General features: G+C 37.8%; 1 protein-coding gene and 1 pseudogene across 2 annotated transcripts in view; one reads left to right on the forward strand and one right to left on the reverse strand.

The window, feature by feature from the left end:
- Positions 1 to 25,421, forward strand: part of Lin7a (lin-7 homolog A, crumbs cell polarity complex component) — a 155,507-nt gene that overhangs the window by 64,249 nt on the left and 65,837 nt on the right. The gene's annotated exons all lie outside the window — the stretch shown is intronic.
- LOC120094046 (U5 spliceosomal RNA) lies at positions 6,217 to 6,325 on the reverse strand (annotated as a pseudogene).

Below are 25,421 nucleotides of genomic sequence, written 5' to 3' on the forward strand. Positions count from 1 at the left end.
GAAAGAACTTGATCAATGATTAAACTGTACCCATTCTGTGAATAACCTCAGAGTACATGACCAAGAAATGGTGTAGTATATGATACTATAATTCTATAATGAGGATTGTACGGCACTGGTGGGGTTTTTTGTGATTTTTTTAAAAAAAGTAATTTCAACACATTTTAGCTCTACACTGAATACATAGCTATATTCCTAAATTTTAAAGTTGAGGTCCAAATTTAATGATTTCAAAATGGCGATGTTTGATTTCATAGGAGCAATTTAATAGCAGGATGGTCACCAAGACAGGATTTTTCCCCCTAATAGTTCATATTCCATGTTCCACATAAAGAAAGAAGTGTATAAATGACCATATTTAAGAGACCATCCATTCATAGTTCTGGGAGGTGCTATGCGTGCTACTGGAGAAGACAAGTAATGAATCTCACACAGCTGCAACCCTGCAAGCTGCAATAATGATTTATGTGAATGATCTGCAGGCTGGAACAATGGAGGTATGGATGTTAGGAGAGCAGTGGACCACTCTTCTATTGGACTTAATGCACACCAAGAGCTGGAACTCATACCTTATACTGTTAATGAGGTCACGATCTGAAACAAGACAGGCCACAGGACCTAAAGGAAAGCACGCCACTCTCATTCTGCCAAAGGAACACAGCAATAAAAACAACCCTTAACGAACATAGTGGAGCAAGCATCTTGTGGAACGGTAGAGTATCTTCTGGGTATATGCCCAGGAGTGGTATAGTCATTGACATAGAGCTATTCACAATTTTCTAAGAAATCACCAATTTGACTTCCAAAATGATTGTACAAGTTTGCACTCCTACCAGCAGTGGTGGAGTGATCCCCTTGCTCCACGTCCTCGCCAGCATATGCTGTCACTCTGGGGTTTAACATTAGGCATTCTGATGGGTTAAGATGGAACCCTCAATGTTGTTTTGATTTGCATCTCCCTGATGACTAAGGATGTCGAACCTTCCTTTATATGTAGCAGATGTGTCACCTGGTCTATATAGGGTCCCTAACAAATAAAGCAGGGGTTGACTCTGACTCTGTTGCCTACATCTGTAGCCCTTCCTCAAGCTGGGCTTCCTCTTGCCTGGTCTCAATGGGAGAGGACATGCCTGGTCCTGCTGTGACTTGATCTGCAAGGGGGGCAAGGTGAATGGGTACCCATGTGGAGGCCTTTCCTTCTCAGAGGAGAAGAGCGAGAATGGGGGAGGGGTTTAAAGGTGGGACTAGGAGGAGAGGAGGGAGGCTGTAAAATAATGATGTAAAACAAACAAACAAACAAACAAACAAACAAATAAATAAATAGGGAAGGGGACAAAAAGCATCTCCTAATGACATATTGCTGTTCTCATAGCTCAGTGCATTCCACAACCCTGAGCAGATAAGCTTCTTCTTGCAGTAGATGGAAATTAACAGAGACCCACAATGCTTTAAGACTGAGAGACTGTAGAGTGGTCAGCCCTAAATGAAATGTGTATATCATACCCTTCCCCTCAAGGTTCAGGGATACATGCAGCAAAAAAGGCAGAAAATTTTGTAAGAGGCAAGGAGAGTAGACAATTTTAAGGAAGCAGCATTTTTGAGACACAACTGGGTTGATGCACATAGTAACTCACAGAAACCGTGAGGGCATGCAGAAGACTGGTACAACCAAACCAGACAGAATCCCAGTATGGAGAAGGGGAGGCAGGCACAAAGTGCTACTCCTAGTCAAGAAGCTATTCACAAATAGTAACTGCTGGCTTCTGGGAGTTGAAAGGGATCAGTTTTCTTCAGTGGTATAACACTGGGTGTATCAATCACCCTTGGGTTGGGCCTCATGCTCCTCAGTAGATGGCTGACACAAATCAAATTCCATGACTATTAGGGGATTTTCTTTTGTTTTTGATTTTATCTTAAGAGAAAGCACATGAAGTTGGGTGAAAGTAATTATGGAGGTACTGAGGGACAGGAAAGAAGATGATAAAATACACTGTGTTAAATTCTCAAATAAAAAATAAAAATAAAAACTAAACCATTACGAGAGAGAGACAGACACAGAGAGAGACAGAGACAGATACACAGACACACACACAGAGAGAGAGAGAGAGATAGACAGAGAGAGAGACAGAGAGAGACAGAGAGAGAGACAGAGAGAGAGAGGGAACATTCAATTTCAGCAGATAAATATAAATTATTTTCATAGCCAAAGTAACCAAAACTGTACTTAGGAATTTGGTTACTGTCCCCATCTTCCAGATTATAAGGCAATTGAGCTTCTGACTCTTCCGAATCATGCGCTCCAGATTTAAGTGGGACAAACTCTCAAGAGTGGCTCCTGGAGAGGATGACCTCCAGCATTTATTATTGCAATATGCATGTTTGAACCAAAAGTATAGAACAAAATTATATAGCCACACAAAGTATTTTCCTTAGCCAATCACCATAGATTACATGTTACCATTTTCTAATGTAGTGAAATTTAAGAAAATACACCACCTCCACATGCATATTATGCTGTCATACTCTGTAAGGTTTAGGAAAATAAATTGTGATTGTAGGATTTGGTTAGTCAGAATACCCTTGATTATGCTCAGTATACCAAAATATACTAATCCTCATCCACTACTTATCACACTCTGGAGTTGGATTTCTCCATCCTCATTAAAGGTAGATGTGGTTATACCAACTGCTTCGTCCAGTGGCCTGTGAATAGAAGCCTTGCTATGCTCTGAATTCCTCTGAAAGCCATTGAGTTAGTGCATGACTTGTACTTCCTTTCCTAGGTAGTTTATAGTGTGGTGTTATCTGTCAGTCTACTAGAGTTTCAGAGTAAGAAATAGATGTTCTAGTTAACCTTAATGAACACATTCCCAAAGCAAGAAATTAATGCTTATTGTTCCTGGTCCTCAACACATTAAGATTATTACTCCTAGCATAATCAAGATTATCCTGACAAACCAAATCCTACAATCAAAATTTATTTTGGTATAAGGCTGAAATCAATATCTTTAATTGATATGATATACATACTCCCTGCCCCCCTTTTAATTTAAAAGGGGGCCTGGGATGGTTGCTTAATTGTATTTTTCCTAACATTCACAAGGCCTTAGTTGGATCCCAGTATCAAACACAATAAACTAAATTAAAATAAAAGTAAAGTAAAATAAATAATGAATAAATGTGTGTAAAAATTAGTAGTCAATGTAAGTCTCGATGGCAAATATATACCTTATAACTCTTTGAGGAGTGCAAGTCATATTGTTTCTCTGTTCCTTTCTTTTGTTCCAGGAGATAGAATTCATTAGCCCTCTATTGCCAATCTATTCCCCATCTAAATCTTATACTATTTCTCCATATGAAGTTTCCATACCACAGACTTAAAGGTATAAAAGAAATACTATGAAGTCATCAAACTAATGTTTCGTATGACATGTTTTTCTCCAGGGCATAGTGTTTCCCAACATGTGTTGGGGTGAGCACATTTAACAAAAGTCATAGAATGCCTAAACTGATGGTATCCTATACTGCTCAGTCTGCCATGTACACCAAAATGTAGATAATAGCTTCATGAGAAAGCTATGATTCTTTAGAAGATTGAGTATGGAAGCTGAATTTTCTAGAGAAACATGTAGTTGGATCCGTGATAACAAGGGATTAAACAGCGATAACAGAGGAGAAAGCAACTGGAAAGAAGAGAGAGGGAAGAGAGTTAGGAAGAGTAAGAGTGAGGGCCGCATGTGTGAGGAGAGAAGGAAAGGACACAAGCAAGTAAGCAGTATTGCAGATTGAGGTAGTAAATAGAAAAATGCATGTAGATTGTAGACAATGTATTCGGGCAAACCTAGGTCCACTCCCTTGCTAGTTACTTAATTATATCATCTCTGTATTTCTTAAATTCTGCAATCTTGATTGTATCTTCTATTTGAAAAATAAGATGAGGCAATAACAAGTCTAAATAAAATGAAATAAAATACTAAAGATTTGACAAATAGAATGCCGAGCTAAGAGTAAATGCTCAGTAAGTGGCAAAAGTTTGTAGGAAAGATTTCCTGAGTCTTGTGATAATTGTTAAAGTATTTGATATGTTTTAATAGAAACATTAGTTGGGACAAAAAAGATATCCTTGCAATTTTTTTAAATCATGGGAGGGTGGGTGATGAAGCTCTTAATAAGAGGCCTCACATATTAAGAGAGATGTTGACACACAGTATTGCTTTGTGAATATCTCACCCGACATAGTAAGAGACCTGGATACCCTGCCAGAGGATGACCAGGCAAGCATAGTGATGATGTCATAGGCAAGAAATCATGTGTAACATAAAGCTTGTTAGTCAATTTGATTGGATGAAGGGAATGACGAGAAGTCGCGCCACAACACCACATAATAAAATTAAGAACAGAGATAAAGAATACCCCTTGATGGTTGTGCTAGAAATGTGTGTCCTGATAGCAATAAGAAAGAAAAGAGCACATAGTTCTCAGGAACATTTTCATTTGTATTTGCAGGGTATGATTTGATGTCTGATACATATATTATTTGTCTATCAGCCAAATCAGTGTAGTAAGCATCACCGACTGCATTCATCATGTCGTGGTGTTGCGACAATCCCAAAGCTCCTTTCTAGCTATTTTGAAATGTAAAATACCTTACAGTTAACTGTGATCTCCCTTCTGTACAGCAGAAACCAGAACTTATTTCTGCTGATGACTGTGATAACCCTCGCCTCCACTCCCCTTTCGTCTTCCAGATGTTGTTTTTCTTCTTTCCCTCTAATGAGCTGCTTCTACAGTTCACATCTGAGGGAGATTATCCAGTGCTTGTTGTACCACTTGGCTTTCTACTTTCTCTAACAAAATACCTGAAAGAAGCAACTTAAGAGAAGAAAGAACTTTGGGCTCATAGTTTAACAAGGCGTGTAGACCAAACACTGAGGAGGGAGCTGATCACTTTGCATTCTCTCCCAGGACACACATGAACTCTAGAATGAATTCTAGAGCCACTCTAGTTGTCTTGTTTTGGCGCGCGTGTGTGTGTGTGTGTGTGTGTGTGTGTGTGTGTGTGTGTGTGTGTGTTTAAATTTTTATTCAATCTCACACCTAATTTAACAGTACAGTCCCTCCCACCTTCAGGATAGGCATCCTTTTCTAAGTTAACCATGGATGGAAGGAACCTCGCTCACACATTCCCTGAGGTAGGTCTGCTAGTTAACTTCAGATTCAATCAAAGTGATCACTTTAATTAACCATTGCATTTGATCTTCTGTTTATGGCTTATTTCTCACAATGCCCTAAAAGTTCATCCATTTCTGTCTCAAATACTAGGACTTCATCTCTTTTTAATGTTTGGATACTATACCTCTAATGTTTGGAGACATTTTCTCTATGTATTTATCCTTGGTTAGAGACTTAGGTTTGTTTTAATACTTTAAAAACAGCTACATGTATTTATTTATTTATTTGCAAGGAGTAATAGTGTGGAAGGCAGAAGACAAATAGCAGGAGTTGGTTCCCTCCTTTTAACACGTAGGTTCCGGGAATTGATTCAGATAATACGGCTTGGTGGCAAGCATCTTTACCCACTGATCTTTCTTGCAGGCTTTGTTTTAACTCTTAGTTCTTATGACTAGTTCTTCAATAAACATAGAAACACAGATCTCTCTTTCAGATTCCAGTTTAATTTCCTTTGGGTATATTCCCAGACTGGGAATGCTGAATCATACATTGGTTCTATTTTTAATTTTCTGAAGAACTTCTCGTGACATTTTTCAAAGTAGTTTTAGAAATGAGCATTTGTAGCAACAGTGTTCAGTGTCCCCTTCTCTCCCCATCTTGAATAATTCTGGTTATCTTTTCTCTGCTTGATAAAAACCAGCCAACTTGAATGAGGTGGTATCTAATTGTGGTTTTATTTCTATCTCCCTAGTGATAGTGGACATTTGTGTGCTTGAAGAAATTCATACGAAACTCTTTCATCCATTTTTTTACATTAAAATATCCCCCCAAATTTACTCTTAAGTCCCTTCAAGACTCTAGACATTAACTCCTCATTAGAGGAAGAGATTGCTAATGCATTGTTATGCCATACGTAGGCTTCTGTAACAGGAAATCCTATGCTGAAGACTATGCATAAACATGGTCAAGGAAGAGTTAACACATAGAAGTGTATGTATGTATAGACACTTTTTTGAAGTATTTTATTGCCATAACAATATGTGGAGCCTTGTCAAGACAAGGCCTTTGGTTTAAGACTCAGAGTTACTCCTCTCCATGGAAATCTTGAGTAAAAGGCGAAAGATTTATACAATCTGAAGAGAAACCAGAGTATATATGACACTTTTTATTTAAGTTTTGTTATGTTAAATTCCTTCCCTTATCCTGCCAAAGCCACAGGTATTTATGTGTGGGGGTTGGTTTTTGCTTTGCTTTGCTTTTACTGTTTTAATAAGTTTTTTAATGTTTTTTCTTTATGTATGAATAGAGTTACATGGGTGCTTCATGCAGAATTATCATCCTTGTATGAACATATCAAGGATACCACCACCTTCAGTAGTAATAAGGAAAATGTATCTGATTTAAGGTTATGCATATTCCTTTCTCTTCACATTAAACTAAACTGGAAAATGTCAAACAAAAGGAAGTTGATGGCTGCCACGATTTCCTTTGATTTTATTTGCATTGTCAAATAGAGTGGACACAAAAATCCAGATCGTTCTGGGCTAAGTTTCCTACCAATGAGCATACACAATCAGGAAAGCTAATTTCTGAATCTCTCGAAACTGCTTGATTTTTCCATTGACATTTTCATTATAGAAAACCCACAAACATTAAAAGGATGCACATCACTAAACTTATATTTGCCCCAGCATGGAAGTCTTGACACTTTTCCATGAAAAAAAAAAAAAGAGGGGTTGGGGATTTAGCTCAGTGGTAGAGCGCTTGCCTAGCAAGCGCAAGACCCTGGGTTCGGTCCCCAGCTCCGAAAAAAAGAAAAAAGAAAAAAAAAGAAAAGAAAAGAAAAAGAAAAGAGCTGTAAGTAACTAGAGAGCTTCATCAATGTAAGTGGTCTAGAAATGCTTGAACTTGTGGGTAGATCAAAAAAGAAGAAAGCTCAAATAAAGCCTCTGTTCACTTGATATAACCTCCTCCTGAACTCTGACATTTTGCTAATATTTTGAAGCCAATTGTGGTGAAAATAACAGCTGTGTCGTTCCCATTTTGTGTGCAACTGGGCGAAAACTGTCATTGTTTCTGGATTTTATGTAGCATGTGAAGGCTAATGACCCATAGTACATATGAGTGATGCTTCCTGATTACCTTTAAAGGCCAAGTTCTTCCAACAGTGAACTGTTTTTTTTTTTAATGAGGCAAACATCCTAATGGAAGAAAAGTCTTGGCAGATCCTGTATGTGTGGAGTACATGCGCAATTTCTCCATCCCAAATCTAGTTCTCTCAGTGTGGTGAAGCCAGAGGCTCTTACTGCTTTTGCCATCAGAATGCATTAGTGTCAAAAGCCTTGCTTCTCCCTAAACAGATGCCTTTCCTCCTCGGCCCTTGAAAGTGTCCTAGTAATTTCTTAGCCATCTCATGTATTCTCAAAAGGTTTTATTTAGAATGTGAGCTAAGTACATTGTTTTAGCCACCTGAAGGTTCATGGCTTTTTTCCAGAGGAAACTGATATATGTAACTGCACTAGGGTCAGAAGTTTCAGTGTGTGTGTGTGTGTGTGTGTGTGTGTGTGTGTGTGTGTGTGTGTGTGTACATACAGGGAGGAAGAATCATAGAACAATTTGACAAGAGAATTGTATTTCAGTGATAAGACTCTGTTGTAAATGTGAGGCTTAAAGTTGAGGTCTAGCAGTTTCATATTCTTGTAATTATAGTTCTGTTGGTGGGAGACTCTGAATGCCTCATGTTTTAGAGCAAAAAGTTAGAGGTGAAAAGACAAGAGCCTTCCCTGCTATAAGAGAGAGGTGAAGGAAGTTAAAAGTAAGATTCATGATTCCAGGTTTCCTAAAGAAGCTGTACAAACACTGGGGAAGAGAGCAGAACTCTTACAAAGGTCACTTCTGTTTAGAACATTCAAATTTGAAACAAGGGTTTAAAATGCCTTTCATTGCTAACAAAGGCTGTTGATGACAACTTTTCAAGATAATTTATTTCCCTTGAGGACAGAGGACTGTGGAAAGCTTGACTTCTACTGAAGCGTCTTAGAGAAAACTCAAGTGTCCCAAGGCGAGCCATTTTACCTGTGATGGGTATTTGATCCTCTTCTATTAAAAGTCATATAAGCTGCAACTTGGAGTGCTCTCTGCTATTGAAATGGACACAAAGGTAATTGAACACTCCGAATAACTTAAAGGAAACCTTTAAATTTTAACATCTGCCTAAGCCAATGAAGGGTACTACTCATTGCAATTTATGATAAACAAAAAGAATTCATTTCAATTAAGCAAGTTGGTGTCATTGATCTCTAGAAAGTCGTCATTTATTTTTAATTGAAAAAGTGAATCCTTTTATATGACATAAACAAAGGATAAATGCAGGGGTGAGGATGAAGGGGCAGTTAGATATACTTTAGTCCACTTTTTTGTTGCTACAAAAAAAGAAAGCAAGGAAGGAAGGAAGAAAAAGAGAAAAAAACCCGAGACTGCACGTAGTTTATAAAGACCAGATACTAGAAAGTCTGAGATCAAGTTGGTAACATCTACACCAATTGTGTTGTCTTGATTGATTGACACCCGTACGGCAGAAGGTAGAAGGACAAGGTAGGAATCTAGCTCAACTGATGAATGAAGCTTCCTTTAGAAGAACTTCCTCTCACAAATGAATGGACAGCTTTTATGGTTTATGCATATGAAGGCCCTACTCCCTGACATGATCGCAATGACGTCACTTGATTTCAGGCAAGGACACATTCAAACCATCACAACATACAACAGTGGATTTTATTAAGGATAGCCCCACAATTTCCCCAGAATCTCAGAAACAGCCATTACATATTTTTTCCATTATTCATCCTTAAATAAAGACTATTCCCCAGTAAGACACTAGGAGACCAACCTGAAATGTGGTTCTACTGTTCTCTAACGTCTTACCAATTCTGCCCCTCTGTAGTTATTTTCTTCATGTGGGCTGTGTATCATTTGCATGGAAACATGGCATCATATAAGGATGATATGGATGATAGAAATATGTGAAGATTATGCGTGTGAGGGTGGAATAGGAGGAGGTGCAATGGGATATTTAAATGTATGTGAGACATTTAAATAACGCGCACCAAATGAAAGTGAAGATGTCTGAACATCCACCGTGAAGTGTTATCTCATTGCTGTCAGACTTTGTATTTATTTGATCATTAAATTGCTCAACATTCTTTCTTACAATTACTAGCTATGTGTGCTTCCCTTTCCACTTGTGCATAAATGTTGTGTATATTAAAATAATAATTATAATAACAACAAAGAATAGATGTACTCGCTGCAGTTGCTTTTGAGGTTATGGTTCATCATTTCATCTGGGAAACTGGTGCAGTAGAATGATTACTTCATTCATTAGAAAAAGATCTTTTAAGATGCAATTGTAGTTTCTGTTTCTGCAGCTTTATCTGTGTAGACACATTTTTTTTAATGAAAAAAGTGTTGTCAACATGTCACTTCCTGGTAGCAAGAAGAGGGTCTGTGTGGCAGGGAACCTTCTTACGCTGTAATTGCTCTAATGGGTCATTGATTTTAAAGTAATCTAAACAGACCCTCACAGTAGTGTGCAATGCCACAGGAGGCTGTTAACGTCACTGTTGGGTAAATACTCAGCCTAGCTTTTATTTGCCATTACAAATGATAAAATAAACGGTACATATTTCAAGAAGCTTATAATTACATATACTTACACAGTAGTTCAAAATAATAGACTCCTTGGAGAAGCTGTGTTTTATATCAGTCAAACAAAGTGAGCATGCTGTCTTTGATTGTGATCACGGGAGTGGAAATCAGAACTTCTATTCTGGGCACCATACATGACAACTGTCTTCCCCCCTGCTGAAGAAGTCACTTAACCTTTTCTTGCTTTAGTATTGCCAGCGTAGATAAAGGCAAGTCTATTTATAGAACCCCTCGTTGAAATTGTTAGCTTACAGATTGGTATTTCTTCATCCAACTGTCTGTTATTTCAAACAGTGATTCATATAATATCAAAAGAAATAAAACTGCTATCAGATATAATCCCAATATATGCAAGACACCTACTTCCCCCTATGTTTTTCTTTCCTCTACCCTACCTTCCTGTCCTTTTCATTCAAAAGGACATACATATTCCAGATTTAAAGATTTAAAGACATATATATTAAACATATTAATATATTAAATATACTTCATTCAAGTTTATTTATTGAAAATGTAATGAAAAAGCTATGGTAATGAAATCATTTTTCTTAACAGTTATTACTAAGATTTAGGCACTTTTTTTTGTGTTGTGATTCACTTGTTTCCACTGCCACATGAAATTCTATAGTGAGTTATAATATATGTCATTAATTTACTCCCTTTTTGATGGTCATTTAACTTATTTCCATGTGTTCACTATGAGGAAGGATACACATGTGTCTCATGTTAGAGGACCACAAACTCTCATGGAGACGTGTGCAGAAATAAGGTAAAAGGTATAAGAGTAATCAATATTGAAGATAATGAGGACCATAGAGACATCACAGTCAGCATAATGCTTGGCGTGTAAGCATGAGGATCTGAGTTGGAATTCCTAGAGCCCACAACAAGCCAGTGCTCTTACCAAAAGACCATACTGGACACAGAATTCCTGGACACTCACTGCCCTGCTAGCCTGAACTATTAAAAGACAAAACAAGAGATTCGATCTTAAACAAGGTTAAAGATGGTCTGTCTCCATTTACATATAAGATATTCACACACATCACACACACACACACACACACACACACACACACACACACTAAGATGATGGCAGGTGTTTTTGTTGTTAATTTATTTTTTGTGTGCCTTTCATGAATAAAATCCTTAGTTTTACATATTCACTTATTAAAATAAAAAAATCTATACTCATTGGAAACCTTATATCATATCTTCATTATGTAAACCAGACTGGCCTCAAACTCACAGACCTTTTGCTATCTCTGCCTCCCTTCTTGACACTGTCATTAAAATGGTGTAAAACAATGCCCAACTCACCCGTTTTCTTTACACAATATCACCAGGTCTCTCTAACCTGATAGGTCAGCAGATTATGATGACAAAGGGACAACAGTACCACATGCATCTTTTAGAGAATTCTCAAGCTAACTTCTGAGGAATGTCAATCAAGGAAGAGGCGAAGTGATCAAATTTTCCATTGATCATTGATTCCTTATTTGAGAAAATATTTATTTTTCTATCGAAGTTTCTCTAATAGTATTATTCAGTTCCCTTATTTATGAAAAAGGACTTACTCCTGGTCCAAGATAGTATCTAACCAACAACTGTAGCTCACTGAGAGAACCAGGAAGCTGGAGATTAAAGAGCAAACTTACTTAAACAAGCTAGAAAATCTTTCTTACCTACAATTATAATAAAGATTTGTAAATTATTTACCAGGTCAAGTGAAAATTTGCCAAGAAAAAGCAAGACTAGAGGAAATCCGAAAGATGTAGAAAATTATGGACAGCTGAACTTGTTGATAATAAATATTTAAAATATTTTCGGGTAGTCCGAGGAGAAGACCATAATTTATTAATTATTGTGGTTGAAAAATTATAATTATGTGTGATTCACATTATTATGCTGACATTTTATACAAAATACCTTGTCAAGCAAAGGCAATTATTAAGACAGTAGTTAAGAGGAAGAGATCTATTTACAGTGTTCATTTACCTTAATTAATTTGGGTACATTACGACAGCCAAGAGAGTCATTTTTCAAGCTCTTCATGATATTAGGATTTCAAGTAATACAATCACCGAATCATACTTGCTATTTAAATTTTAGGTAAATAAAGATAAACTTTGATAATAAAGAATCTCCTTAATATATTAACTTAATCACAATGGCATAATAATAAAAAACAAGTAATTTATTCAAGTTATGGCTATATAGTTCACCAAGTGCTTGCAAAATTCAGTGGCAATTGAAGTGATTACAATTTGATCCTGTAACTATGCAAGTGAATTGTACCTAACTTAAATTTCCATAGAGCAAATGCTGGCCTCTCTTTAATTATAGCTTTAAAGGCAATTTCAGAGCATTTATCCTTCCTTTAGGCTCATTAGTTAAATAACCACAGTGATCAAACAGTGAAAACATATTTTCACTATCAATTATGACGCTTATGTTTTAGAAAACATTACCATTTTTATAAACAAATTAGAACTCATTCTTCCCTGTACTCTGGATCCAATGGTGAAAAGTTTACTTTATATTATAAAATGCTAAAAGCAGCTGATCACCCAATATTAGCAGTTTTAAAAGTAATTTTACAAGGCGTACTTGATTAAACATGAGTCTATAAGCAGAATGTGAGTAATTCAAGCATCTACATATCAGGATATTTTAATTATTCAATGAAATGTCTAGACGTATAGAACTATTGGTTTCCTTTCCATACTAATTAGAAAATCATTTATTGAATTCTACGTCAATGTACTTGGTATCAATGTTCCAATTGACAACTACAAAAGGAGAAAACTGAAGTTCCTGATTGCAATGTCTAATTTAAATATACAAAACTATTTTATTGCATTTGAAAGCAGCTGCATAATAACCAATCTTATTTTGCTTTGAAATTAGAGGAATAATCTTTTCAAGATACTATTTCAGACACTGACTCTCAATAAATATTATTTTCAGTTGAATGCCGCAGGTAATTTACAAAATAGAGTCACCAAAGGGTTTACACTAATTCCCGGGGACAATGTTTCCCTCTTTTCTCTATTGATTCCCCCTTTGCCCTGGCCTCTAAAAACAAAGAAGTTAAGCAAAGACCTGGTTACCCCTTAACTTTGTCTTCTGCTTCATACTCTAGCCTTTTGCTGCTAACTCTAATATTGTGTAGATTGGGTATCATATCCATACCCTATCTTCCTTTACATGTCAAGTGCAAGGCAGTTGGAGATGTAATAATGTCTGGCTTCTGGCGCTGAATACTAGTCTCTGTGCTAGATGTTCCCCATAGATGGAACTGAGTCTAAGCGTATCTCACAGGAGCTTTTCTGTGAAAGCTGCACCAAGGAAAACCCTGCCCTCTAATGACCATATATGCAAAGATTATGTATTTCCAATTTGTTAATTAATGCTGGGCAATGATCCCGACACACACAGCTGGGCAGGTGGCATCTCTGATCTCTCAGGTCAGAGACTGTTAGATAGACAAAACAAGTGACTCCCAGATTAGTGTATTAATTAATTCAGGAGAACGGCTACTTAGACTATATCAGAAGGCAAGTATCACACATTCACCAGGAATGTGGAAACCCCCCCGGTAGTTTCTTTCATCTTTTATCAGCAGGAAAGAAATCTCTTCTCATCCTTGCATATGCAAATACTGACATGTTGAAAGACCTTTGTAAATGATTACCTTGGTACGAGGTAGGTGGCCTCTGATAATTACTGTTACATTCTGGTGGGTGGTGACTGAAGCATAATCAAAGAAAAGGAATGATGCCAAAGTCAAGTCAAGCTGTTATCTATTCTTATAACGCAAGAAGATGAAAACAGCTGTTCCTAGTCTTCGATTTGTTTAGCTATAAGTACACACTTAAGGGAGAGAGAGATTATATGTATAGTAAACCTAAAATACTCCTCAGTGAAATTTGAAGTGCTATCCTGTTAAACTGGCAGTGTGAAACACATGTTGTGGAATTTTTTCTTATATGTTTGTAGGTATGAAGGAGACAACTAGCAAATATAACCAAGTGTGAAGGAAAAGGAGTGGATATTTTGTGACACTGAGTTCTGTGACACAACATAAGGAAGGGAGAAAAGGAATGAAGTTTAAAGCCTCGACACCCAGGAAACTGGTTTTTGATAAATAGTAGTAGTTTTCAATTGGTATTGCTTCGAGCCGAGGTATCGCCATGATTTTTCCTTAATACAGAGCACAAGTCTATATAAAAAAAGGAGGAGTAGAGAAATCAGCAGAATTCTTGCATGAGGAGGGGTAGTCTGTCCAAGTACATATCGGCCTGTGTAACTGAATGTGGAACACGTACCAACTTCTCAGGGATTCCAGCCCTGACTCTTCTTCTCCAAGGCTGATTGGAATGTGATTGCAGTCAGGTGCCTGCACTCACCTCTTAATCAGTATGTCCCAGCCATCGAGGAGGGTCACTCTTACCAAAGGAATCTAAGGCTCCAATCTCCGTCTCATTCTCCTTGTTAAGCACTGGGCTGCAAGGAGACGGTGCAGTCCTGACTCAAACAATGTACTGTGTACGGAAGTTCAAGGGTGAGCGTCTGCCGTCTTGATGTGGGATTTTTGAGACTGGCAATTTTAGGACAATGGTGAAAACACGTCTCTGAGCAAAGCCAGCCTTCTCGAGCCACTTTTTGGAGTAAACACCTGGGACCTTGCTAAAAAGATGAAAATCCTTAAATGATAGCACAGATTCACTTTATCCTGAACTTTCTTGTTATTGTTGGCATTCCCTAGTGTTTGATCTACGGGTTCTTGCGTGCTCACAAAAAGAATCATCTGGAAAGCACTCAGATACCTTTGACCTAGCTCTTTCCTCAATTCAGTTTGCCAGTGTTTGGTGGTGGGAGCCAGATGGAGATGTTTTAAGGGTCTCCAGGTGATTTGATTATGCAGCGACATTAGGGAAAATATCTGCCTTGAACCATTCCACATTAAAATGTTCGTTTCTGTCTGAGTTCTTCTGAACCCAAACATGGAAATTTAAACTAAATCAAAACACATGAAAAAAAGACTTATTTGTATGAGTAGCTAAAAAGGATAAAATAAAGAAGCTGTGTTAAGGAAGGCCATATTGAAGAAGGAAAAAGGCACTTAGAGTTTCTCAAAAGAGGTTCTTAGCTACTCAGCAGCCACACTGAATAATATTCAAATGTAATCAAGGACTTGTTACCTTGACAGACTAGTCTCTCTGATTGTTTCCTTTTATAAAACCTTGTGTGTATCAAATAACCTCTAATTTATGTAAAATAATTAAAAGTGAGAGACTTCCTCTTTATTAATGTTGGTCTTTGAAGAATATGTTCCTTGAATGGAGACAAATACTTGTTGCTATTGTTTCCAGTTTCAAAAGGGAAGAGGAGTTAGACTTCTCATTTGTAACAAACTCCCCCAAGACAGATCGTGTGTACACACACACACACACACACACACACACACACACACACACACATTCACACACATACACACATACACAAAAACACATACATACACATATAAATACACACTCATATATGCACACTCACACATATAAACACATACTCATACAAACTCTTACATACATATAAGTATACATGCTCACACATACCTACATACACTCACACACACACACACACACACACACACACACACACATTCTTTAATCACTGATACACTTTATGTTGAGTCTCTCAAACATTTTTCTCCTTGCCTAGTCCACAAATTTCCATCTAAGAAATCATCTCTACCATGGCCCATAGTGGCTTACATGCCAACTGGAACAATATGGGCAAAACTATTCCCACACGCCAGTATGACTCCTGCCAGCAATTCTGGGACCCAGCCAACTTGAAGAAGAAACCCTTTGAACTCCCTGGAAGGATGTGCTTCCTCTGATCTTGAGGAAAGAGATTTCTCATCATTCTCCCCAGTAAATATCACATGCTTTTAATTCTTAACTCTTCTTTATTCTATATCCAGCTGCCTGTTCATCCTCACATTCATAAGACAGCAGAGCCAAGACAAGAGTTTCTGTGTTAGCATGCACAAGGAGTAGAGATTTGTGGTACTCTCGTGACCCTATTGCATGACTTTCAGTGAGGAGACCTGAACAAATACCTGTTCATTCCAGACAGGGAACTGATCAAGGGGATGATGGTACTAATCTCGTTGAGTGAACTTGTTGGGATTACTTAGGGGATCATGGCTGAGGAGGAACTTGCATTACTTAAAGGAATTTGCATCCATGATAGGTCTATTTGAGGATGGATAATAGCTCATGATAGCTGCAGGACTAAAGCTCCCTGCCCAACTTGTAGGCAGCTCTGACAGATACATTCCATTTCCCCCCAAATTCACTGCTTACAAAATAGCAGAGAGAGGCTTATCACTCTCATAGCTTTCTAAGATTTCTGAACTTGTAACTGTCTTAAGCTTCCCGGATTTTTTTCTACAAGAATTTGTAGGGGGCAGTTATACAACTCACGGTATGGTATGTTCATGGTTGTGTTCACATAATCCAATTAGCCACCCTACGCAAATTTGACAGCTACCACAGAAAAAATCTCTAATTTTATGGCTTTTTAAAATGTTTTTTCTTGTGTTATTGATGTCATTACTTTTCTCCATTGTTCAATCATGGGACCCAGGCCTTCCCTTTCTTTGTCTACAAATCTAAATACAGGTTATAAAACCTACAGGTTATAAATGAGCATGCATTTTCGGTTTTATCACACAGCAAGACAGACTACTCAGTTTGAAAATACAGACCTTAGATTTCACATCTTTCAGCTATATCAACACAGAATTTCTTTCATTTTATACTAGGTGATTTGCCTCATGAATAATAAAACAGATTAAATGATCCTATACATCTGAATACCAAGTTTTAAAATGTATATTCAGATGGGCAAGGAGAACATGTAGAGTTTGCAATAGCTGTATAATCCAAGGATTGTTTTCTCTTAACACCGAGTTATGTTAACAATTATCTCAGATAAAAATAAATGGGCAATGTGACAGGAATCACCAGTGCCTGAAAGACACCGTGTGTCCATCTGAAATTGGTAACACTCATGGGAAAAGGTGACTAACGGAACACTTCAACCCCATGAAAACTTCCTGAGCTTATCTGCCCTCCACCTTTTCCAAACTAACTCTAGTTTTCAGATATGATTTAATCCAAGAGATATGAAAATACAGAGGCAGATCCTTGTCATCCCCAAAGGCAGGTTAATAATGCATTCAGCTTCAAATCATCATTCACATTGATAAACTGACCTACTTTTCATCTCCCACAAAGTATCCTATGAAAGGTTTTTTTTTTTTTTCATATAGAAATGTTGCCTTTTCGTGCCTTCCTTCTTTCATACTATAATTAAAGCTGGCATATCACTTCAAAATGTTAAATGAAATTTGGTTCGTTTTCAGGCCTGGGCTTTTTTTTTTTTTTTTTAATGAGTTAGCATCTCTGCGGACTAACACAAGCACGCTCAGTGCTTAGCATGCCAGAGAATCTTTCTGACAGTTGTGATCATGATGCAGATGTTTTGCTTCATGGGGATTTTCCAACAATGTCCTTAATGAAAATGCATGCCTACTTCCTGGCAAATAAAAAAATTTTTTCTTTCCAAACAAAAATTTCCAATGCCTTCACCCTATCACAGCAAATGTAAACAACAATTGCTGTGCCCACGTCATTTTTGCTGAGTTCTGTTGCATCAATAAAGTGGTCTACTGTTTTCCTTTTACTCTCCCCCTCCTTTAATTTTGATACAAAAATTCCTTTTAAACAAGCATAGGTTTTATTGAAGGTTTCTTTTTTCCTTTTCTTTTCTTTTTATTACTTATTCACTTTACATACCACCCACTGCCCCCTCCCTGGCACCCCCTCCCATAATCCTTTCCCCTCCCTCCCCTGGGTATTCTCCCCCCCACCCTAGTATATCAAGTCTCTGCGAGAGAGTCCAGTGGACACCATGAGAAAACACCTGGAGCCCAGAGAACCAGATCAGTACTAAAATCCAAACACCACAGGGATTTTGAAAGGGAGATAGCCAGATTATTTTAGAGGATTAAAATAGAATAGCATTACTCAGTTGTTATACTCTTAAAGATTGTTAAATAAATACATAAATACATAAATACATAAATACATAAATACATAAATACATAAATAAAATAACTCAGTTTCAATTAGTTTGGAGCTAGCTGAGTTAAGAAAAAATCAAAAAATCTCCAACAGGCTTTTAAAATAACACTAACAACTTAGGTACAGTTCTATTATAGATATATCCATTGGAACTGGACTTCATAACTGTATTTTGACTGGCTATGGTGTGTACTACTATACAGATGTTACACAAAAGAGGGTGAAGCCTAAAATTATCTGAATATAATTATGAATAATTATAATGTAGCCAGGGATTATGCTGATTCAGTAAACTAACAGTTGTAGGCTTGCCTCCAAGATCCATGACTTTACCAGCCCTGGGTAGTTGGCCAGGTTTCCAGTACAATGCATGATTTCCTTCTTTAGTTGAGCTCCTGAGCTCATCTAAAGTCCAATTAGAGAGCTGTTGGTTACTGCTGAGGTGTGTGTGCCACTACTGCACCCCACAGTCATCAAAGCCGGATGGCACTTTGGGTTGCTTCCCTTCTTTGGAGGCTTGCATGGAGACTTCTGGTACCATGAACCAGTTGTCAGGGAGGAAGTTCCAAATCAATTCCAGATCAGAGACCTCTGGGCACTCTATGTGAAGTACATGGAGTCTTCAGCAGTAAGGACTTAACCTACCATTTCAAGGGTAACGGCAATAACCTGTATGCTTGGGGAGCCTCAAAAGGGGGCTTCTCATGCCTGATGGTGAGATTGTGTTCAATGACCTTTGACTTGTGGAGGGACAAATGTGAGTCAAGATTGGAAATTTTCATTTTAAGTATATATGTATATTTGGGTATATTATAGGGCTTTTTAGGTAAATGCTTAAGGGTACAATTACTTACGTCCTTTTTAGACATCCTTTCTGCTATTTTACCCTCTCTCCTTTCTTTTTCTTCCTCTTCTTCCTCTTCTTCCTCTTCCTTCTCCTCCTCCTCTTCTCCTTCTCCTTCTCTCTTCCTCCTCCTCTAGCTCTTCCTTCTTCCTCTTCTCTTCCTCCTCTTCCTCCCCCTCTTCTTCTTCTTTTATGTCTATCTCCCTCACACTCCTTAGTTAGAACTGCCCCCACACCATATTTCCCATCAGATCACTTCTGCCCTACTATTCGTCTCTCTGTTGCTTCCCTATCCTCCACCCCAGCAGTGGATGCATTTTATTTTTCTGGTTTCTGCCATTACTCCTCAATACATAATCAAATCACATCTGAAGAACTGGAATTAGAAGCCTCAAATGAGAGATAACATGCATGAAACTGCTAGAAGAAAATATAGACAATGATATACATGATATAAGTGTAGGAAAGGACTTTCTGAGTAGGACACCATTTGTCCAAGAAATAAGGCCAACAGTTGACAAATGGGAACTTCATAAAACTAAATTTTCTGCACAGCTAAAGAAACAATGAACTGTTTGAAGAGGAAGCCCACAGAATGAGAAAGAATTTTTTGCAAGCTATATATTTGGCATTTATGTGTATATGAGTATCTATGTATGTATATGTGTGCATATACATGTATGTGTGCATATATGTCAGATACAAGAAATGATGGACTGACAGGAAATGAAACCTTCCTTTACTGTTAGTGGTTTTACAAACTTATATAGCCACTCTGGAAATCAGCATAAAGTAGCAGTTCTTGATTTGTGGGTCACAACCCCTTTGGGAGTTGCAAACCAGCTATCTTGTATGTCAAATATTTACCTTACAATTCATAACCATTGCAAAACTATAGTTATGAAGAAAAAAGGAAAATAATTTTATGCTTGCGGTCACCATAACATGAACTGTATTAAAGAAACTCAAGCATTTAGGAAGGTTGATAGTTATTGATATAGAGATTTTCAAAAAGCTAAAAATAAATCTACCATAGGATCAGGCTATACCACTGCTTAGCATATGCCCTAAGGACTTGACATCATACTGAATAGGAAGTTCTCAGCCATCTTCATTGCTGTTCTATTCAGGATAGTAAGGAAAGAGAAACAACCCTTATCTGGTGAATGAATAATGGTATAATAATGAAAATGTGGTGTATATATACACTATGGAATTCTACTCAGCTGGAAAGAAAAATGAAATCCTGAATGTTGCAGGTAAATGATGGAACTAGCAAAGATCATATCAAAGGAAGTGTAATTGTTGTTTGCTTTGTTTGTTTATGTTTAATCGATAGAGGTTTTATCATGAGTACCCTACACCTCTTAGGTGACTGAACCATTATCATTAGGGTGTATGATTGCACAACTCAACAGAACAGAAGGAGCATGGGCAGTCTGTGTAGGTCAAGCCAAATAAAGTCTATGTCAATAGCATTTTGGGGAGGTCCCTGTGTACTTTTTGGAAGCCGATTACAAGCCTTCATTGAGAGAGAGCAGTGGCCACCTTGCTATAAAATAAACCTTGAACTTACAGATTTTGCCTTCATTTTAAAAACAAAAATGTTGGATTGCACTCATTTTCTTCATCTACTTCAATTTTCTACTTTAATCTGCAACAAAATGGAAAACAGAATCATTTTTAGGGAGCGTATATTTTGCCGATAAATAAATGAGCTGGGAGAGCCTTAGTGATACTGGCTGCAAATTCTTGTCCATTTTAAAATCAGCCAATTTCCTTCCTTTATTTTTTGTCAAAGCTGTATACTTTGAGCAAGAGCTCCTCTTTAGTAACAGCTTAGGACCTGGTGATCGTCTTATAAGACTAGCATTCATCTTACAGGATTAATTAGAGATAACATGCAAGTGCTTAGAATGTGTGCAATAGAACACGGGAGGACAGTTAGAATTTTTCTGACAGAAAGCTTTTCTGTAAAGAGTGTAGTCTGGTGTTGCGGTAGTGATGAATCAGGGTAGCGTGAACAAAGAGTCCAGAGTTCTTCATTCTGTCGCATTTTTTCTTTATAAAAATCTGAATAACCCGCTGCTCAGACTGCAGTTCCCAGCCGAGGGTGAAGAAGGAAATGCTCAACCTACTTTCATCTCTCATGTTCGTAAGAAGCATGATTCTTACCCTCCTTGTCACATCCTTGCGCTCTGAGGGTGATTTTGCTGTTTAAAGTGATCCAAGCTGGAGGTCTATCAGTGTACTGGAGCACTGGAAGTCTTCTGTGTGCCATGCAGAGAAAAGGCTTATTTCAAATACATTTGGCCCAGGCATGCTGTGTTACTGGCCTTGAACTCACTGATAATGATTCAATACTATGTTTCTTAAAAAGCTTAAACATTAACTGAGACATGGAAATATGATGGGAAACTCACAGGAACCGATCGCTGTACTTTCTCTGGAAGTAGTACTTCAATATTGGCTAATTCCTGTTTGCAGAGGTTTCGTGGACTGCCATTGTTTATAACAGAAATCAATGGTAGTTAGTCCTTATGTTCAAACGATCAATTTAAGAAGTGAGATCAGGCCTAGGAGATGCATTCACATCATATAAACACAGTTCATAAACGTGCAGCCCAAACTATGAGGTTTACAGATTAATAAATTGTGCTTCACCCACGTTAGCATTCACAGAAGTTGACTTGGTCACAGTTAGCACAGTTATAACCTCAACGGTTGGATGATTGATTTCATTGGAAAAGAACCAAATGGCTCAGTCAGTAAAGTGTTTGCCTCCAAAATTTGAATCTGATCCCTGTACGCTGCAGAATAAAACTATGTGTGTTGGATCACAACTGTAATCCCAGAATTGGGGAAGTAGAGACAGATGGAGACTGGTGGATTGCAGGCCAAGGAGACTCCCTGTCTCAAAAAAAAAAAAAAATCAAGATGAGTGGTTTCTAAGGAGTAGCACCAAATGCTGTCCTCTGGCCTTTGTATGCACAGGCATGTACACACACACACACACACACACACACACACACACACACACACACACACACCTTGCTGTAAAACAAACCTTGAACTTATAGATTTTGCCTTCATTTAAAAATTTGTTAGAACAAGTGTACTTGTCCAAACAGAAAAACACACAAACTAGCATGCACGTACACACAAAGAAAAGAGAAAAAAAATGTATAAAGGAAAGAAGGAAGGAGGAAGGAGGGAGAAAGGAAGGAAAGAACAAAGGAAGGAAGGAAAGAAGGAAGGAAGGAAGGGAGGAAGGAAGGAAGGAAGGAAGGAAGGAAGGAAGGAAGGAAGGAAGGGAGGAAGGGAGGAAGGAAGGCAGGAAGGCAGGAAGGCAGGAAGGCAGGAAGGCAGGAAGGCAGGAAGGCAGGAAGGCAGGAAGGCAGGAAGGCAGGAAGGCAGGAAGGCAGGAAGGCAGGAAGGCAGGCAGGCAGGCAGGCAGGCAGGCAGGCAGGAAGGAAGGAAGGAAGGAAGGAAGGAAGGAAGGAAGGAAGGAAGGGGAAAAAAAAGAACCAAACCCTTCATTTCCTTAAGTTGAGAACTATTTTGAGAGTTACTGTTATCACCCATTCAGTCTTTAGCGAACCTAAAGTGATTCCAACATATGAATTTCCTAAAGGAGCACAGACCTTCAGACCATGCCAATTAGCAAATTAAACACTGGCTCTTCATCTTTCGATTATCTTTTCATATGTATGGGATGGTACCTTTATAACATGAAATATGGCACCACCTTGAAAATAATGTGGACAGCATGAAATTTCTGGGAAACATTTTCCAAAATATTTAAAATACGAAATAAAAATAAGACTATATACATCATCTAGACAAATTCATAGACAACTCTTTCATGCATATGTCATAGACATATCACACAACTATCTACTCCGGGCACATTTGGGTTGTGTATGCTTTCTGACCAAGAGAACTGCTTTCTAGGATTGCTATCCTTGTTTCTCAGAAGTCACTTGCTGCCTAACTAATGGACAAATCATTCCGGGTTGTAAGTGGAGCTCCTCTGGGGACCATCCTTTGAAACTGAGGCTCAAGGGCCACAAGAAATTCAGCTGTCTAATTAAAAAAAGACAATAGCACAGCAGTGGAGTGAGATCCAAGGATATGTCTACTTCTCTTCTGGAACTTCTCTTCTCAAACTAACTCTTCTGGAAGGAAACTTACCTTAGACCAGACCTTCCTTTACAGCCCAGTGGCTGGCTGGTGGTTCTGGAAGGAGTCCAGGCAAAAGCTATCTATCCCATCTGCTTAGGTTTCCTGAACTCATCATCATCAGCTATGAGGACAGTTTCTGACACTCCCTTGATAGATATAAATGCCTAGCACAGTTTCTCTTCCTTGTTTGGTATCATAAATGCCAGCAAGAGCACTTCAAGAAGAGCATCAAGCTGAACAGGATGACAGAATGGTCCAAGATCCCCCCATTATCAAGAGCAAGAATAAGAAGCAGTATACCTAATGGGATTATGCAAGAGTGCAATTAGATCTTCCTTTCTTCTGTGAAGTGGACCACAGCTATTGCAAATCATTCTCTGGCCATACAGAACACAGTGCAAGGAACACAAACCTTAGAAGTCAGAAATAATGTGGAGAATCAGACACAGAAATTATCCTTGGACTTTGAGTCCTGGAATTTGTTTTCAAACACGAGAAATGAGACTCGGTTTCTTCCAAGGTTAGCTGATAAAGACTAGGAAATTCAAGAGCAAATCAGTAGTTACAGCGGCCTTTTCTATCTGAACTGTCATCCTCAAATAGCTACCGAGGAAGATGGCAGAGGAGAGTTTACAATCTTTTGTCTGGATTGCAACCTCGGATGGACGTCAAGACCCAGGATAGGTATCAGTTTTGTGTCCATTCCAGTTAAGGAAGGGTGTTAGCTTCCTCCACAATACCCACTCCGCAACAATCACTCCCAGATTTCAGGATGCGTCTCTGGACCTCCAAACAGCACATCCTAATCTACCTCTTTCAAAGGATAAAATATGCATGTTATTTGTGAAGAATAAGCCAATTAGTTCATCCAAATTCAAAGATATTTATAGCTTATTCAGCTGTTCTGGTTTCTGAAGGAATCAGTCCATGCCAACATTTCTGGGAATGGACCATTCACAAACTTAAATGTACCCCGAGGATTTGTAAAAACTCTTTCAGGACTGGAAAGCAAAATCCCATCAGGACAAAACAGCCACCAGACAATTCAACTGTGGAATGGTGATTGTGTTGTTTAAGACGTTGTTCCAGCAATTATTTTGCTAAAGAAAGAGCCCAGAGATTAGTATGAACCTGGAGTATGAATTGGACAGATTTTGTTTTTACAATTTGAAGAACATTGCTCGCATTCATGCTTTGAATGATAAGTTTTCTGAAAGAGCTTTATTTCTACATTGGATATTATTCTAAACCTCTTACAATCTGAAAAGTAATAAAATTTTAATGGTGAACTGTGTGTGACATTGCCTAATTTTCCTCATATAAAGTAAGGACAGTCAGTGAATCTAGCACTAAATTCTGATAAATGATTTCTTTTTCTTACAAATTAAGCATAAATAAATTATATAATGTTGTTCTTTCTTTTCCAATTTCTTTCACTCAGAATAAAGACCACAAATACTGTTGCATGAATAACGGATTCATCCTTTTATTATGCTGAGCAGTAATTCACTTTAGAGTTAAACATAACATTGGTTCACCCACTGATGGACATCTGGATCATTCTGTCAGGAGTAGGCTGCTTTGAGGGCCATCTGTAGATGGACTAGACTAGATTTTCTTTTATACTTCTGGTTACAGTTTGCAAAACTTTACAGAAGAGGCAATATATCAGTGTCTATCAGTGTTGGGAATGCATATAACTTTGACATCGAAATCCACCCAAAGGACTTCTCATACATAGTTTGAGATTTGTAAAACCCAAGCTTATTTGTGTTGTGATAAAGATGGGGACACAAAATGTTCTTCATTAAAGGATTGATTTAATGGATGGTGGCACATCTGTATTAGAGTGACATGTAGCCTTAAAGAGAAAGAGCATTAATATGTATCCAGATGTCATATTTTCTATGATCATGCTAAAAGATAAAACAAAGAGTCTATAAAAGAAAATAACAGGTGATATTTGTAATTGCTAAATGAAATAGATATGGAGTAAATTAAAAAGACATTGGCAGTTGTTATTTCAGGGGAAATTGCAGACTATTTTAATTTCTTACTCATATAGTTTTATATTTTACTGTTTCGGTAGTGTGAATAAACCACTTTTACTTTCAAAGTCACTTGTATCTTTGTACCTTCTCCTGGGATGTAAGTGAGGTGGAAATGAGTATACAAAAGCTATTCTAATTAGAAAACAATAATTTGCTTGTTTTGTTAGTACCAACACAGGATGAAGGCTAGGATTAGAAATTAAAAAAAAAAAGATGTTGCATTTGACCCAATTTCTTGCAGTACATTTCTCTGATAGGATCACATAGACACAGAGGGTTGTAAGACATTTAAATATAAGG

Source organism: Rattus norvegicus, chromosome 7 (assembly GCF_036323735.1).
Source record: "Rattus norvegicus strain BN/NHsdMcwi chromosome 7, GRCr8, whole genome shotgun sequence".
Lineage (NCBI taxonomy): Eukaryota > Metazoa > Chordata > Mammalia > Rodentia > Muridae > Rattus > Rattus norvegicus.